Below are 14,563 nucleotides of genomic sequence, written 5' to 3' on the forward strand. Positions count from 1 at the left end.
CTTCAAACCAATTGCTGATTCAACTGACAAAAAAATCATTTGTCCCTCTAACGTCACCATCTCAAATAGAGTTCTGCAGAAGACAACCTCGCAATTACTTGCTATTATAGACAATTGCAAGTAGTAATTATTTAACTTTTCCAAATTATTATTACAGAGGTCCTCCTCTACATTTTTAAATAAGTGCTTTGGAGATAATTCAAACACCTCTTCAGAATGACTGACCACTGTAGACCATTACATTTACAACTGATTCTCTGCTCACTTCCTGTGAATTATTTTTATACATTAAATTAATTTTCTTTTGTTTTATTTCTTGTACTTCAATGTCAAGTTAACATCCAACATACAAACCTTCCATCCACCTTTAGGACTATAAGCCATCAAATTGTTAATATATTTTTAAACGCTCTTGCATCTTCAAATCAATGCATAACGCTGCAAAAATAATTATAACAGCTCTTATTTTGACTTTCTCCAGATCTACTACTATAACCAGGATAGATTTTACAGCCTAGGTGTTGCTTGTGCAGAGCACAGAACAGAAAATCTAACAGAAAGGCTTGCACACATCTTACACCATTAATTTCAGTGGGAGGAGAATCAGGTGGATTCTGTTACAGCATGCAATCCTGCCCAGAATTTCCTTTCTACGCTCCACCCAAGCAATGCTTAACACCCAGGCAGTAAAGAAATAAGTCTACCCCACTATTTCCTCTGTGAGCGATATTCCCTGAGCCTCACCAAGTAACTGGTTTCTCCCTGCTGTATATGTTACATAGAAACATCAAAAATCTCAAGGCTGGAATTGATCAAAACACCATGGGGGGAATTTTATGATCTCCCCGCAGCAGCTTTGAAGGCGGGGAGAACATATAATCAGGCGGGATAGTGGCGGGGAGGGGACCACCCAAATTAAAACAAGGGCAGGAAGGCCTATGGAGGGCCTTCCCGCCCCGCTGCCAATTGAAGCCCTTAAGTGGGCAACTAGCGCCCAATTAAGGGCCTCATCCCATCACCGCCAATATTAGCCCAGCGGCAGGCGGGCCTGTTGCCGCATGGGGAGCACACCAAGTAAACCCGTGTGGGTTGCTTGCCACCTCCGGGGTGTGGGTGGGGTGTCTCCTCGTTAAAAGGCACTTAGTGCCTGACCAAGGGACCCAGCATCGGGAAAGGGGGCCCGCTGAGTGCCACCCCTCTGCTCTTGCTGCTGGCCCCCAGACACTTTCCTCCCTCATAACCCCCACCCCGCAAAATCCCTCCTGCCCTGACTCACCCATGGCCTGGGTCCCTTGACTCCGGTGAGTCCAGTACCAGCAGCAGCTGGTGGTGCAGTTCAATTAAAGAGCTGCTGGCCTCTGATTGGCCAACAGCTCTCAGCAGGTGGGAGATCCATCATCGAGGTCCTTAATCCTGGGGAAGGCCCACCACTATCAATTTCTTACCTAATTGGTACGTAATGCAGCGGGCCTTCCCCAGAGGAGACGACACGGGGGTGTTGCCGGCATTTTGGCCAGTGGCCGAGACCCCCATCGCCTAGATAAAATCCCAGCCCATAAAGATCTTTTATGTCCACATTTCTGCAGATTTAACCAGTGGTGCATTTCTGTTCATGATGCTTGTCAAATGTGACTTTGAAGAGATCTAAGCTACTTGCCTTTACAACCTTCCCAGCACCAACTATTTTCTTAGCGAAGCAAGATATTTTATGTCCTGTCAGAACCTAACCTTTTCAGCTTATACTTGTGCCCAATCTCTAATATTCTGTTACAACAACTATTTACATTTATATAGCGCCTTTAACATAGTAAAGAGTCAAGGCATGTCATGGAAGCATTGTCAGGCTACATAAAGAGATATTAATGGCCAGGACTTTGTGGTCAGTGGCGAAATGATGGTGCTTGCCGCTGACCTTGAAGAAAGTCGTCCACAAAGATCTACCGTACTCTGTGGTACGGTAATGCTAATGTCACGAAAATGTGTTATGTCGAATGATGATTTTTAATCCACCGGCTGGAAACCTGAATTGAAAATTTAAGAAAAACTGCTAAAAGGTGACTCAATGCTGGCAGATAAAGATGGCCATTCCAATTTGTATGACTATACTTTCCACATTCTAATGCATTGAGATGGCAACAGCATGACTGCACAAACCCATCAAGAACAATGACCTGGGGAATCTGAGTGAACCATCTATCTTGCTCCCATTAACAAGGCATCAAGGTCATTACCTGAATATTCAGTTGGTAGAGATGAGCCACTCAAACCTAATTACTTGAACAATGGGACGCTAGCTGTGAGAAGGGAATTCCTAGACATTAACCGATTAAGTTGCAAGAGGGAATAACCATCATGCTTGAATCACTGGGTGATGGTCATGTGACAGGCCCGCTCTCAGGTGCTTAAGCTGGTATTTTCTCTGCAGCAGAGAGAAAAGTCGCTAGATGCTGAAGAGAGAAGATTCAAGTTGGGTTCTTCCTTCCTTTCTCTCCCTCCAATCCACCTTGCAAGCTTCGAACCATGCCTGTTGACCATGACCACCCAGGGATGCCCCTGTGGTAGACAGAGACTCCTTGAAGGAAATCAGCTGTGCTACTTTCTCCAGAAGAGCCAACGAATCTGCTGTCCACATCTTCATATCGGAAGTCTAAGGACCACCAAACGAAAGTCACAAAACCACCGAATTCAGCCTGAAGCCAGCTGAGTCACCAACCTCCACAGACTGTATACCCCTTTTATTTCTCTGGACTCTAATCTGACCAATCTCTCCTCCCCACTCTGTAATCTATTTGTGTGTGTGTGTGAAAGTCAGAGTGTATTTTATTATTTTACTTAGATCAATTTAAGTACAATAAAGCTAACCTCTTTTTTTGTTAAACTCAAGAAAACGTGTCCAGTTGGTTCTTTTTATGATCATGGTGCTTATGCAGTTAAACACTCGCTGAATTGGCAAGTACATCCACTTAAAAAAGAAATATACCTGTTGTGGTCAAACAAGGAGAGGGAAAAGAAGGGAACGCTTCAACCCCTCCTCACCTGATTGTAACAGAAATTTGGCATCTGTCTGATCAAGATTGAACCCACAAATGAGAAATTGGAAGCCAAATTGATTCTTTGCAATAATTTATAAACTTCAATACAGGTTTTCTTGTGGTTTTCAGTGCTAGAGTATTAAAATGTCCACATTCAAAGCCAGTACCTTCCTAGAACAGAGTGAAGTAACATGGGGCAGTTTAAAGGACCTGTACGTTGAAGAGTTAAGGAGTATAGCTAGGCATTTAGAGATAATTATCTGTCCAAAAGCTAGGAAACCTGAAATCCTAACACTTTTGGCCAACCATTTTGAAATTGAAATTGAAGAACGGGAGACAGGCATAGAATCTAAAACAGACAGACTAGCATTAGCCAAGATATAGATAGAACAGCAAAGACTGGAGCTAGAATTCCATGAAAAAGAAAGGGAAAGTGAGAGACAGGAACAGAGGAGGAGAGAGAATTCCAGGAAAAGGAGAGACAAGAATGGAAGAAGGAGAGAGAATTCCAGGAAAGGGAGAGACAGGAATGGAAGGAAGAAAGAAAGAGAGAGAGAATTCCAGGAAAGGGAGAAAGAAAGAGATTTCCAGAAGGAGAGGCAGGAAACAGAGTTAAGGCAGCTCGAACTGAATACAGGAAGACTCAATGTACCCAGTGTATCCTCACCGCTAGTGAGGGAACTACCCCTAGCTGAGGACCGAGTACTGAGCTCTTAAATGTTCTCCCAATTGCTACCAAAGTTCAACGAGGGGGATGTAGAAGAATTTTTATCTCATTTGAAAAGCTTGCAAAACAATTGAAGTGGCCAGCGGAGGGCTGGACCCTACTACTGCACAGCAAATTAACAGGAGAAGCCCATGAGGTTTATTCCCTCTTGTCCTGCGCGAGTTTGTCAAACTATGAGATGACCAAAAATGCTATCCTGAGCACATATGAGCTAATACTAAAGGCACACTACCAAAAATTCCAAACTCTATGAAAACAGCCTGAACAAACTTACATTGTGTTCAAAAGGGTTAAGCAACTCACTTTTGAGCATGGATACGGATGCTTAAGATAGAGTCCACCTATGAAGGCCTCAGAGGTGATCCTCCTTGAGGAGCTCAAAAACTTGCTTCCCCTTTCCATAAAAACTCACGTGGAGGAACAAAAGGTGCCAAGAGCCAGGGAGGCAGCAATCCTGTCCTTTATCTGATCAGTTGGGCAGGGTGTATAACAGGCGACCACTAGGGACCACAGTGTCCCTTTAACTGATCAATCAGGCAGGATATATAATAGGCGGCCACAGGGACTACAGTCCGCCTTTATCTGGTCAATATCTAGTTTATTTGTAATGATCCCAGGGATCAAACAAAAAAACCATCATCTTAGTATTTGGATTTTCTGTTTATATTACATGAATTTCCTTGTTACCGAAAGGCAGTATATTAAACATTCCACTTGGCCGTGGGGTTAGCTGAGAAACAATTTATTAAACAGAAAATGAATAGGTGAACATCACCAATGACAGATAGACAATAATAAACCCTAACTATTCCTCCTTGGACAAGAGAAAATAACTATCACTCACGTCTGCTGTGTGAAGCTAAAATGTTAACTGAACTGGCACAACGTTCTTGTCACAAATGACATCCTATGCGACTGTGACAAAGGAAAACTATCCTTCCTCGTCCTTCTTGACCTGTCTGCAGCCTTTGACACAGTTGACCATACCATCCTCTTCAAACACCTCTCCACTGTCATCCAGCTGCATAGGGCTGCACTCACCTGGTTCCAGTCTTATCTAGCTATCCTTGGCCCCCTCCTATTTCTCATCTACATGCTACCCCTCAGCGACATCATCCAAAAATACGTCATTCTCCACTGTCTGAATTGTCAGACTGCTTATCAGCATCCAGTACTAGATGAGAGAAATTTCCTCCAATTAAATATTGGGAAGTCTGAAGCCATTGTCTTCAGTCTCCTCACCACTGATTCCATCCCTCTCCCTGACAACAGTTTGAGGCTGAACCAGACTGTTTGCAACCTCCGTGTCATATTTGACCCCAAGGTGAGCTTTCAACCACATATCTACGCCATCACTAAGACCGCCTGGTGCCTGTCTTCACCCCTGCCTCAGCTCTTTTGCTGCTGAAAACCTCATTCATGCCTTTACTACCTGCAGACCTGACTATTCTAACACACCCCTAGCCAACCTCCCACATTCTACCCTCCGTAAACTTGAGATCATCCAAAACTCTGCTGCCCCTGTCCTAACTCTCACCAAATGACATTCACCCATCATCCCTGTGCTGGCTGACCTACATTAGCTCCCGGTTAAGCACCTCAATTTTAAAATTCCCGTCTTTGTTTTCAAATCCCTCTATGGTTTGGCCGCTTCCTATCTCTGTAAATCCCTCCAGCTCTACAACCCTCCAAGATATCTGAATTCCTCTAATTCCGGCCTTTTCAGCATCCTTGGTTTTAATTGCTCCACCATTGGTGGCTGTGCCTTCAGCTGCCTAGGCCCTAAGCTATCTACACATCTCTGCCTCTCTACCTCACTTTCCTCCTTAATGACGTTCTGTAAAACCCAACTCTTTGACCAAGGTTTTGGTCATCTGCGCTAATATCTCCTTATATGGCTCAATGTCATATTTTATTTTATAATACCTCTGCAAAGCACATTGGGACATTTTATTACGTTAAAGGCACTATATAAATACAAGTCGTTGTTGTTTTTGTTGAATATAAATCTTACACAGCAGTTCACTGTTGACTTTCCCCAGAGTTTCTCTGCTCAGTTGGAACAAGAAAAATTCATGGGCTGCAATGCCAGCAGCTATAATGGCATCAACCAGCTGGTGACCTCCAGTGTAGACCTCATTACAATTTGTGGCATTGGGAGTTGGGGGATCGCTTTATTTAAATGTGCATTGAATGGTTGGTGGTGGCTATTTTGGAGTCATCTACCAGTGGTTCAGATAAAGATCTTTGGGTGAGAAAAGGTACTAAATAGGTACAGTCCTAATAGCCTGTTTGAAAGTCTGGACTTAGCCTACAATTTTGGTCCTGATAGCTGATTACCATAATTTGAATTTGCCTGCAGGTGCTAAACAGACATCTGTGAGTTTAGTACTCAAGTGCTGATTAGGTGCAATTTTGCTGGAGCAGTATATTTGGGCTTCTTGCACCCACTTCTGCTGAAGATGTGGAGTGTTCTGGCTGACACATGGTGTCACATTGCAGGATTTCTCAGGGACTGAGGGAAAGGGTGCACAGGTTCTCAGATGCGGAACTGGAGATCCTGGTGGAGAAGGTCCAGAGGAGGAGGGATGTCCTGTACTCCAAGGGGGGAAGGATGCCACCTCACCCCCTTTTCCCTCCTGTCCCTTTCTCCTGCAGCAGCAGGTGCCGCTCTGCTTGGCCTTATGACCTTCTCCCATTCCTCTTCCAGACCAAGGGGGACTCCTAGTAAGATACCCATGACCAAGCAAGCCCTTTCTCCTGGTGACTCCTATAAGGATGATTGGCGCAACACATACTCCTTTTAGGTGAAGTTCTCAGAGAATTCCCAGAATAAATGTTGCTTCAGTGTTGGTGAAGACTTAACAAAGTGTTGCAGCAAGTCTCCTGTGTTTCAGAGCTCCTCTTCACAGCCCCAGCAGCAAGTGGTGAGTATCCCTTTAAGTAGCACTTGAAATCAACACCATGCTTATTCCAAAATGGCTGATTGCTGTTAGGAAGGGGTGTTGGTTGAAGTGCTATCCATCAAAATGGCATTCAGCCTCTTTAATAAGCGCTAGCAGGCATTTTATGTGACAACCAGCTGTTTAACAAGCCTCAAGCAACTGTTCCTAGCATTGGCTTCACTTCCTTTACCAAGATAGCATCTTGCACTAAATATGGGCTAAACCATCATTTCAGCTTGGTGATCACTTTACCTCTTTAATGCCTAAAGCATTCAGCGAAAATTGCGCCCTTTCTTTCTCTATGATATTTATCACAAAAATTGGGTAATTTTATCTGTTTCATAATTTATTTGGTTTCTTGCTTACTGGCACATGTGAAGTTTAAAAAATCAGATACACCTTCAGATAACACCCAGCCTATTTGGTACATAACAGCTCTGAACATAGACGAAGGGGGAAGTTATTGTTTGGGATACTTACCAACCAATGTCCACCACTACTCTCACCATCTTCTATTTAACCTGCTTTTCTGAGAAGGTATCAAGGCTACCCACCTGAACCCAGAGGCATCCTTCTCTGAATTAGTTGATAACCCTCCAAAATTGTCCTGGAGTCTGTCGGAATGGCAGCTTAATTGGCAAGGTACTGACGTGAACAACCCAGAAGAAAATAGGGAAATTAAGTTGATGGGCAGCACCAATGCACCAGTGACAGGAGATGGAGCTTTGATGGTTGAGTATTCAGACAAAAGGGTATAGTGCAGGGTGGAGGCAGATTTCTTTTAGCAAGTTAGGCTGCACTGGAGCCCATGTGAGTAGTCAAGTTCCCAAATGATAGCTGTTCATATTTTGGCTGTGGCATGTGATCCAATGTCATATGATCAGATGTCACTTGATCAAACCTTGAGGAATATATCCAATCAGAGTTGGCAACCCTACTTTAACTATGCAGATTGAGATCAGATCATGTCAACAGAATGGCTGACTTAATTGCATCTTTCAGATGCTGAAAGTCCTGAAGGACAATTGTCTACATTCTGGGCTCTGGGGTGCAAAACAGGAGTGTTGTCCATCTATTCTCAACTATCATCAGAGTTTACAGTGTATGCTTCCATGAAGGAGGAGGCACCAACTGGTCCTGTGTCACTTGTAAGGTGGAGGACTGTTACAACATTCAGCAAAACTGGCATTCACTCTATTGATGCATTCTTCAAGATCTCATATGAGCCATCTGTTGCAACTACCTGACAGTCAGCATAAGGTTTACTATTTACCTGCTGTTCCTCCGGTCTTCTGGTGCAATCATCTACCATTTCTTCTCTTCTAAAGGCTGTTCCAGATCCTTCAGTTCATTACTGCCCTGGAGCTTGAGAGAATCACAAAAGCATATTTGAATGAGCTGACCCCATGATTTACGGCGGGGTCAGGACTGCAGGCAGTTGGCAGGCAGAAATCCTGTTTCCAAGATGCAACACTGGCATAGATGGCACCAATGCATTTGCAAAACAACAAGAACAAAAACAACTTGCCCTTATATATGGTTTTCATGTAAAAAAAATGACCTAAGACAGTTGTGTAATCAGACAAAAATTGACACCGAGCCAAAGAAGGAAATATTAGGAGTGATGACAAAAATATTGAGGACTGTTGAAATAACTAAGCAGTTGAGTGAATTTAAAATTATTTGGGAAATTAAGACAAATGCAAACAAATCATGAGAAAGGAAAAACAATGAAATTATAAGTCTGCTATTTTCCAAGAAGTGAGTTAAGATGAGTGAAGATGCCAATATACTTGATAAAATGAATAAGTTTTTTGGTTCAGTGGGAACAAGAAACAGGACACTTTGATGAGGCAAAGTGGATGTTTGGAGATAGAATGAGGGGTGTAATAAAATGATCATTGCAATAGCTGGAGATTTGAATAAGACTTGAGTGAATTAAAAAAAATTTGGATCAGGATAGGTACAGTATCCTAGTGATTATGGTACTTGATTGGCAGTCTATGGCAAATTGTGTACTTGAGTTCAAGTAAATCTGGCAAATTGTGCACTAGCGCTAGTGCCCTGCAGGAAAGCGAACCTGCCCCCCTTAGTAAATCAGGCGTACATATGACTCCAACAGCAAACAAAAATAACTTGCAATTATATAGCAACTTTAATGTAGTAAAGTATCCCAAGGTACTTGACAACAGCATTATCAATAAAAACATTTTTGACACCCAGAAGGAGATATCAGGACAGATAACCAAAACTTTGGTCAAAGAGATAGGTTTTAAGGAGCATCTTAAAGGACAAGAGAGAGATAGAGAAGTGGAGAGGTTTAAGGGAGAGAATTCCAGAGCTTTGAATCAAGGCAGCTGAAAGACTGATTCCTGAGATGGTGAGACTGACGTATGAGAAGAGATTGAGTCGGTTAGGATTATATTCGCTGGAGTTCAGAAGAGTGAGGGGGGATCTCATAGAAACCTATAAAATTCTAACAGGATTTGACAGGGTAGATGCAGGAAGGATGTTCCCGATGGTGGGGGAGTCCAGAACCAGGGGTCATAGTCTAAGGATACGGGGTAAACCTTTCAGGACTGAGATGAGGAGAAATTTCTTCACCCAGAGCGCGATGAGCCTGTGGAATTCACTACCACAGAAAGCAGTTGAGGCCAAAACATTGTACGTTTTCAAAAAGGAGTTAGATATAGCTCTTGGGTCTAAAGGGATCAAAGGATATGGGGCGAAAGCAGGAACAGGTTACTGAGTTGGATGATCAGCCATGATCATAATGAATGGCGGAGCAGGCTCAATGGGCTGAAGGCTCCTATTTTCTATGTTTCTATGTTTCTATGAAAGCACAACCACCAATGGTAGAGCAAATAAAATCAGGGATGTGCAAGGGGCTAAAACTGGAGTAGCACAGAGATCTCTACAATAATTACATTATAATATTTAATAACAAAAAAATAACAATAATTAAAATGCCAGAGGAAGTGAACAGAGAATCGATTTTAAAGGTAATTGTCTACAGTGGTCAGTCACTCTGAAGGTTTGCAACACTGGAGGAGGTTACAGAGGTTACAGGCCGTGGAGGGATTTGAAAACACGGATGAGGATTTTAAAATTGAGGTGTTTTCAGACTAGGAGTCAGTCCCACAGTATGTGGCTGACTCTGAATGCCCTCAGGGCAATATATATTGCCAGTGTTGCCCACATCCCAAGAACAAATAAAAAAAGGACATTGAGAATCAGTCAGGGCGATTTGTTTTGGTAAAAAATCTCTGTAACCTCCTCCGTCCTGCAACCTCTGAGATCACGGCATTCCTTCAATTCTGACTTCCTGCACATTCTTGATTTCCATTGCTCCACCATTTACAATGCTGCCTTCAGCTGCCTCGACCCTAATCACTGGAGTTTCCTTCCTAAACTTCTCCACATCTCTATCTCTTTCTCCTCCTTTAAGACACTCCTTAAAATCTTCCCGTTTGACCAAACTTTTGGTCACTTGTCCTAATGGCCCGGGTTTTGCGCTTCTAATGACAGCAAAACTGTCAGAGTTCACCATCATTACAACTATGAAACTGACAGCAACTTCTGGCATTGGCACATGTACAGTTAAATGTGGAAATCCAGAACTTGCTGTCAGTGATGCCTGGCTCCCCCACATGATGCGTTGTTAATGTCCTCACAATTGAATATCATAAAAATTACTTGAATTGATGGGAACTTCCACTTTTATACTATTAATCATGCTGTAAAAACCCTGAAAAAAAGTTACACCTTGTTGAATGAGGTCTAACTGGGCCTTTTACGTTGTGCTAAATTCATAATTCCTGCTGACAATCTCTCTGGCACTGAAAAACTAATTTAATATTTATGTAATTTCAAATTTCTCCAATATGATAAAAAATCCACAGATTTTCAAAACAATAAAAAAATTTAAAGTTTGTCAGCTTCTACCTTACTCCCAATTGTATGTCCCATTCTTTATTCCACTATCCATAAAATGATTAAAAGTGAAGGATCAGCGATTTTCACTTCGTAGTTTGCTGCTTGTGAGAATTCTTCAATGTGATTGGGTGGCTAGCCTGCTTGATAATTAGCTATAGCTCAGTTGGTAGCACTATTACCTTAAAATCACAAGTTACTGGGTTCAAGTCTCACTCAACAAAATACAGAACTCAAGGCTGATACTTCATATTGTATGATTGCTTTTAAGAATTATATCCCTTTCAGATCTTAGTATGCTAATGAGCTAAGCACCAAGATTTAGTAATGTGACTCAAAGCCAGAGTCACTGCAACACCTAGAGGAAGGCTCTGTAAATATTTTCTCTGTACTGTATATAATAGTTTAGATGTAATAAACTGGGTTGAGATCTTCAGCATAACTGGACTCCACACATCTCATTTATGTTGCATCAGACAACATGAAAAAGCTCATTACACTTCAATGCAGTACTGAGGGAATGCTGCACTGTCAGAGGTGCTATCTTTTGGTTGAGATGTTAAACCGAGCCCCTGTCTGCCCTCTCAGTTAGATGTAAAATATCCTACTTCACTATTTTGAAGAAGAGCAGGGGAGTTATCCCTGGTGTCCTGGCCAATATTTATTCCTCAATCAACATCATAAAAAACATTATCTGGTCATTATCACATTGCTATTAGTAGAGCTGCTATTGAAAATTGGCTGCCAGTTTCTGACATTACAACAGTCACGATGGTTCAAAAGTATTTCATGGTGTACATGGACTTCCAAAACGTATTGGCTAAAGTGCCAAATAATAGACAGGGAATAGAGACTTGCTATTCACTCTATCTCGACCCGTCATAATTTTAAACACTTCAGTTAGGTCTCCCATCAATCTCCTCTGTTCCAAAGAAAACAACCCTATCCAGTCTTTCCTCATAACTAACATTCTCCAGGACAGACAAGATGCTCATAAATTTCCTCTGTACCTCTCTAATGCAATCACATTTTCCTTATACTGCAGTGACCGGAACTGCATGCAGGACTCCGGCTGTGGCTTAACTAGTGTTTTATACAACATATATTCCCAGCTCATGTAATCTATATCTCGGCTAATTAAGGAAGTATCTCATATGCCTTCTTGACCACCTTATATACCTCACCAGCCACCTTCAGGAATCTGTGGACATGCACTCCAAGGTGCTTCTGTTCTTTTACACTTCTCAGTATCCTATAATTTATTGCGTATTTCCTTGCCTTGTTAGTTTTCCCCAAATGCATTACCTCACACTTCTCTGGATTGAACTCCATTTGCCAATGTTATGCCCACCTGACTAGTCCATTGATATCTTGCTGCAGTCTACAACTTCCTTCTTCAGTATCAATCACACAGCCAATTTTTGTATCATCTGCAAACTTCTTAATCATACTCCCCGCATTAAAATTCAAATCATTGATATATACCACAAATAGCAAGGGACCTAATATGGACCCCACTGGAACCCCACTGAAAACAACAAATACCATCGCTATTACCCTTTGCTTCCTGCCCCAGAGCCAATTTTGGATCCAACCTGCCACTTGCCTTGGATCCCACAGGTTTTACTTTCATGGCCAGTGTGCCATGTGGGACCTTATCAAAAACCTTGCTAAAATCCATATAGACTACATCAAATGCACTACCCTCATTGACGTCCTTGTTACCTGCACAAAAAACTCAATCATGTGAGTCAGATACAACCTTCCCTTAACAAATCCATGCTGACTGTCTTTGATTAACCGTGTCTTTCTAAATGAAGATTTATCCCGTCCCTCAGAATTTTTCCCAATAATATTCCCACCACCCAGTTTAGCTGACTGGCCTGTAATTACTCGATCTATCCCTCACCCTCTTTTTACACAATGGTACAACATTAACTGTCCTCCAGTCCTCTGGCATCACACTTGTAGCCAGAGAGGATTGGAAAATGATGGTCAGAGCCTCCTGTTCCACTTATGAAGGGAACAGTGATGAAATATGAAATGAACTGGATGAATTATGAAATAAAAGTCAACTGTTGAACTGAACTTCAAATGGACACATTTGTTCCACAGATAAAATGGAGAAGCGGTCAGATGACCCCTCCTTTACTGTCAATAAACATATCTGTCTGTTGGAGATGAAACCCATTATTCACATCTGAATTAGCTTTGGGGAAAACTCATTGAAATGTAAAACAGCCCAATCTATGCCAACAACTCCTTTCTTCAGGAATGGAGCTGACAAAGACTGTTGTAGACAGACTGACTGCACAGCCAAGACTAAAATAATGGGCTGGATTTTAAGTTGACACCGCCATGTATGACGGCGGCTGTAAAAGTTGGCGGCACGCACGTGCAGATTTTACTCGGTGGAGCCACCATGATCTTATACGCGGTGGCTCATTAACGAGGCCAGGGCAGACAGCTCCTCCCACCCCGATGACGCCGGCGCCATGTTTAAAGGGCTTCAAGCCCTTTAGGTACATTTGCATTTTTAAAGTCAAAGAAAAGTGCAGTTAAACATGGAATTACATTTTCACTCCCCTCACCCACACCCCCAAGGAAGAATCGATTCATTAATTGGACATGACCCCCCAAAAAAACTTTTATGCAGATCCCGACCTTTCCCCCATGACGTTTAACAATTTTAACCCTCAACCCCTTCCCACCACCCCCCCAACAAATCCATAGAGTTTGACCCTGCACCCCGCCCCCCCGCCCTGAGAAACTTACCTCCTACCCCTCCCCACAGGTTTTGCGCCTCGTTTCCCCGGGCGGGGATTCACAGGCTTGGCAGTGCCAGCCACCGGGGTGAAGATCGCGGTGTCACTTCAGGAGGCGATGGAAAGTTCATTAATGCAGGTGAGTTAATTTATTTGAGTATTTAAATTACGGTCCCGTCACCAAGAGGCGGGGTGGGCCGCCATGAGGCCTCGCTGCCGCCATAAGATCGGGACGGGTCCTACCAGCATCCAGGTCTGTGGCGGGCCTCATCAAAGAGATGCAGTGGTTTTTGTCGAGGTTCATCCCAAGCAGCTCTGCAACACAGGAGTCTGTGCTCTACGGGCTGTTCCCAGGGACGCACACCGAGACAAACATCAACTGCTGCTGGAGGACTATCAAGTCGGTGAAAGACGCCCTTTGGTCTGCCCGAAACTTGCTGATCTTCCAGCGCAAAGAGTTGTCCACCACCGAATGTTGCAGACTGGCACATTCCAAGGTCCAGGACTACGTGCTGAGGGACGCACTAAAGCTTGGGGCAGCCGCAACAAAGGCTCAATGGGGAAAGACCACAGTGTAAGGTCCCCCCACCAAGCTGAACTGAGGGGCTGGATCCATGGGAAACCCCTCGAACTGTATCGGAGAAATTTTGTGTGCTGTAAATGTAACAATGTATATGGCATGACAATGAAATGGAAGGGTTGTGAGGCAACTCATGATTGTATAGGAGGAAACTGATCACCTTTGCACTGTCTGTATTCTTTGACTTGATGCTGTTTTAAACAGTTTGGGAATGTAATTTTTACAGATTTTTATGAATAAAGTATATTTTGGAAATAAAAAAATCTTTCGCTTTTTACTAAAGATTTCAGTGGAGAGAAGTGCTCAGAGTTTTGATTAATTTTTTTGTGGCCCTGATTACAGGGGGCTTCTATTTCAGCTAAAATGAGGTCAATGTATTTATGAAGACATGGGCCTGGAGAGACAACGTTAATTTCCTGGGTCAATTATTGTTTCTTTCTGGTGAGGTTCAGACCTGTTGGACTGGAATGGGGCCAACATTCTTGCTGAGAGGTTTGCTAGTGCTGTGGGGGGTGAGGGTTTAAACTAATTTGGCAGGGGGATATGAGATACAGAGTGGAGGTATAGTAGGGGGTGATGTT

General features: G+C 42.9%; 1 pseudogene; it reads left to right on the forward strand.

Moving 5' to 3' along the window:
• The first annotated feature begins 14,225 nt into the window (after window positions 1–14,225).
• LOC137351977 (U5 spliceosomal RNA) lies at window positions 14,226–14,328 on the forward strand (annotated as a pseudogene).
• Window positions 14,329–14,563: the final 235 nt, after the last annotated feature.

Source organism: Heterodontus francisci, chromosome 2 (genome assembly GCF_036365525.1).
Source record: "Heterodontus francisci isolate sHetFra1 chromosome 2, sHetFra1.hap1, whole genome shotgun sequence".
NCBI lineage: Eukaryota > Metazoa > Chordata > Chondrichthyes > Heterodontiformes > Heterodontidae > Heterodontus > Heterodontus francisci.